Source organism: Rhincodon typus, chromosome 29 (genome assembly GCF_021869965.1).
Source record: "Rhincodon typus isolate 14 chromosome 29, sRhiTyp1.1, whole genome shotgun sequence".
NCBI classification, from domain to species: Eukaryota; Metazoa; Chordata; class Chondrichthyes; order Orectolobiformes; family Rhincodontidae; genus Rhincodon; species Rhincodon typus.
In genome coordinates this window covers 34,683,701-34,687,930 of record NC_063360.1, presented here as the reverse complement: position 1 = coordinate 34,687,930, position 4,230 = coordinate 34,683,701, and the positions used below count along the sequence as shown (strand labels likewise).

Below are 4,230 nucleotides of genomic sequence, written 5' to 3'. Positions count from 1 at the left end.
ACACACACACACACAAACTCTCACACACACAAACTCATACACACACACACACACACACAAACTCTCACACACACACACTCATACACAAACAAACTCACACACACACACACACACGCATACAGACACATGCACACACTCAGCTATACACAAATGTTTGCACTCACACATATACTTTCTAGTAAGAGTTAATTGAACTAGAACATGTTAACTTTGCAGTCTATATTCCAGAACTGTTTGACCTGATGTCGAAGCTGCCTGACACAAATTGCAGCCAGTAATGTGTTTTGAAGTGCAGTTACTGTTGTAATGTGGAAAACATAGCAGCAAACTGTTGCACAGCAAGCTCCCACAAACTGTAATGTGAGCATGAGCAGATAACCAGCTATTACCGATGTTAAATGAGGAATTAATTGTGACCAGGACATTAGGGAGAAAACTGGCTACTTTTTCCCAGATGTGACGTGGAATTGTTTACATCCATCTGAATGGACGGGTAGGGCATCAGTCTAAGTCTCATCCAGACGTCAGGGCCTCTGGCATGTGGCACTGTAGCAAGCGTGACAGTCTTATTTCTATGTTCATGTGTCCAGAGTGGGGAGAACCTTCAACTTTCTGACTCAGATGTGACATTATTGAGCATTGAGTTACGGCTGACACCTTTCAGCCTGGCCTTCCGCATTATTGTTGTGTTCTTCCAGCCTGCAGTGGAGACTGGAACAGCCAGGAGCCCACATTCAACGTGTGAGCTGGGTGTTACCAGGCAGGGTGGATCAGATGCCCCTGCCTGATTCACATTCCCCTGGATCTAGCAGATTGAAGGATCAGGTGGGTTTTGAAATTGAGAAATGATTGCTTTGCTCCTTTAGATTACCAAACAACCAATCAGTGAAACTGGAGATCTAAACACCCTTCCCTTTCCCCACTGTTTTGTTCAATCGCTCAGTTAGAATGGGGTCTCATAAACAAGTCAATCTCACATTACCGTTTGTTGGAGCTTGCTAAGTGTTCATTGACTGCTGTCTTCCCTGTATTAGACTATCCTGTGAAATTACTTCAGTGACTGTAAAGCACTTTAGGACATCCTGTGGTCATGAAAGACACTACGTAAACACGACTCCACTTTATCAATTTCATTTTCAATCCATGTTCTAAATGACTCAGGTTGAATTCACAGCAAGAACTTGTGTCATTTAACCACCCAATCCACAATTATTCAGTAGAGCCAATAGAAGGTTATGTTTATTGTGAGGGGAATTGAATACAAGAGTATGGAGGTTATAAGCAATTTGGAAACAGTAAGGACTGCAGACAGCTGGAAGCTACAGTCAATAAACATGGAGCTGGAAAAGCACAGCAGGTCAGACAGCATCCGAGGAGCAGGAAAGCCAACGTTTTGAGCCGAAACCCTTCGTCACAACTGCTTGACTTTCCTGCTCCTCGGATGCTGTCTGACCAGCTGTCCTTTTTCAGCTTCACATTTACTGACAGTAAGGAGGTTATATTTCAGTTGTATAGCTTATTAGTGAGACTGCATCTGGACTACTGTGTATTTTACTGGTCACTGTACTTATAGAAGGATGGTTAATATGTTGGAAGCAATTCAGAGAAGAGTTACTGGATTAATACCTGGAATGAGCGGATTGCCTTAAAAGAAGAGACAAGACAGGCTAGGACAGTATCCTCTGGTGTTTAGAAGAAGATCTTGAGGGGACTTGACCAAGTGGATGTGGGAAGGATGTTCTCTCTTATAAGAGAATCTAGAACTAGGGGGTTTAAAACTAAGGGGTCACCATTCAAGACAGAGATGAGGAAACTTCTCTTTCTGTCAGATGATTGCAAGTCTTTGGAATTCCCTGCCCCAAAAGGCAATGGATGGAGAATTTTAAAATAGTTTAAGGCTGAATTAGATTGATTGTTGATTAGAGGGATGATGTAAGATTGTTGGAGATATGCAGGAATGCAGAGTTGAGGTTAAAACCAGATCCGCCACGCTCTTATTGAATGGTGGAGCAGGCTCGAAGGGCTGAGTGGCCTACTTTTGTTTCTTGACTGTGCATGACTACATTTTGCTGGAGAGATCACCCAGCTTCAATCCTGAGTTCTGTTTAACATGTTCATAGACAGCAATGTCAACTAGAGTCTGTAGACTGTTTGGTAAATAGACTTGGCAAATTGGAAGGCGAGTAGTTTATTTTAATGAGTCCTGCTGTAATCCTTGCCCTTCTCATTGGCTGACACAATGGCACCAAGGGGATTGTATCTAAACCCAGTGCTGCTGCCAACCCTGGCTCTGCCCTAATCCTGAGCCATTTTGCCAGAGGGGAAAGACCGGGTGGGAATTATTGTAGGCAGTGGGTAGAGAGTCAACCTGTTAAATTCCATTAAGACTTACTGCTGTAGGATGATGGGAACATTGCTGTTGTCCTCCATACTCCCAGAGTTGTTAAGGAAGAATGTAGTTGCTGGGGTTTTCAGGCAGCGGAGCAGGACCCCAGTGTTTAAATGTGAGTGTGGAAGCTTCCCAGCCTGGTCAGCTTCAGGCACTAAGGACACTTTAAATTTAAAGTTTAGAAAGCTAGAAAGGAGACATGTGCCTTCAGGTACCTGCCAAGGTAACCTACTGCTCCATCTGAGAGACAGGGTCCAGCCTCATGATCTGCTATTGTCCTTGAGATTGGCCTCCAGCCACTCATTTAACAATGGAAAGGAGATGGCCTAGTGGTATTATCGCTGGACTGTTAATCCAGAGACCCAGATAACGTTCTGGGGACCCGGGTTCAAATCCCTGCCGCGGCAGATGGTGGAATTTGAATTCAATAAAATATCTGGAATTAAGAATCTAATGATGACCATGAATCCATTGTTGATTGTCAGAAAAACCCATCTGGTTCACTAATGTCCTTTAGGGAAGGAAACTGCCATCCTTACCTGGTCTGGCCTATATATGACTCCAGACCCACAGCAATGTGGTTGATTCTGAACTGCCCTCTGGGCAATTAGGGATGGGCAATAAATGCTGCCTAGCCAGTGATGCCCTCATCCCGTGAATGAATTAAGGAAAAAAAAATTCAGAGGAAATCACAAAAGCAAAGAACTTCAGATCCTGGAAATTAGAAACAAGAAAGTTCTGAAGAAGGGAAACATTACTCCTGCTTTCCCTCCACAGATGCTGGCAGCCCTGCTGAATTTTTCTAGAAATTTCTGATTTTGTATTGGTAGAAATCACAGTTGGATGTCCATCCCCACACAATGTGAATGTCTGCCCCCAAAGGGTTGCCAAGCCAGAGGGGAGAACCCTGTCCTCTGATTTTTAACAGAGTCAACAATCTGGTTTAAAATAATTCTCTCAATGAAGTGTATAACGCTTCGGGGAATGTAAGATGTTTGGTGCTGAAAAGAGGTTTCACCTTGTGAGAGAGACTAGAAGTAGGGTAACACAGTTTAAAAATGAGAGCAGTCCCATTTAAGAAAGAGATGAGGAGGATTTATGTTCTCTCAGAAGCTCACGAGTCTTTGTAACTCTCCTCCCCAGGAATGGGTAGGTGTGGGCCATTGACAGACAAAAACAATCTTGACCAACAGGGAGTCAAAGTTTATTGGAGGTTGGTGGGAAAGTGGAGTTAAAGCCACAGTCAGATCAGCTATCACCTTATTGAATGCTGGAGTTGGCTGCAAAGTTGAATGGCCTATTACTTATGAAATTTGTATGTCTGCATTTTTTGTTTAGTGTTAACTAAAGTAGCTAACCACTGATCCCTCATCCCTTTTTTGGTCAGTACGCCACAGAGTGTGGTACGAAATCATGGAGGGTTGATGGATCGTGATGAATTTGGTGAGTGAACATAAGCCAGTACAGCACAAGAACAGACCCTGTGGTACTGGTAATGGCAGTGCTGGAGATGATGGGAATGGTAATGGTGGTGACAGAGGTGATGGTGTTAGTGGAGACATTGATGATGGTGGAGATGGTGGTGATGAATGGTGACAGTATGGATGGTGGTGGAGGTGGTGGGGACAAGGTGATGGTGGAAACAGTGGAGATGGTGATGGTGGGGACAGGGAGATGGTGGGGACAGGGAGATGGTGATGGTGGGGACAGGGTGATGGTGGGGACAGGGCGATGGTGGGGACAGGGAGATGGTGATGGTGGGGACAGGGAGATGGTGGGGACAGGGTGATGGTTGGGACAGGGAGATGGTGATGGTGGGGACAGGGTGATGGTGGGGACAG

General features: G+C 44.7%; 2 protein-coding genes across 3 annotated transcripts in view; one reads left to right on the top strand and one right to left on the bottom strand.

The window, feature by feature from the left end:
- Positions 1 to 4,230, top strand: part of LOC109911828 (tyrosine-protein kinase JAK2-like) — a 123,360-nt gene that overhangs the window by 600 nt on the left and 118,530 nt on the right. The window lies entirely within an intron of this gene.
- The window catches only part of slc5a5 (solute carrier family 5 member 5), a 113,528-nt gene that overhangs the window by 89,038 nt on the left and 20,260 nt on the right, over positions 1 to 4,230 (bottom strand). The window lies entirely within an intron of this gene.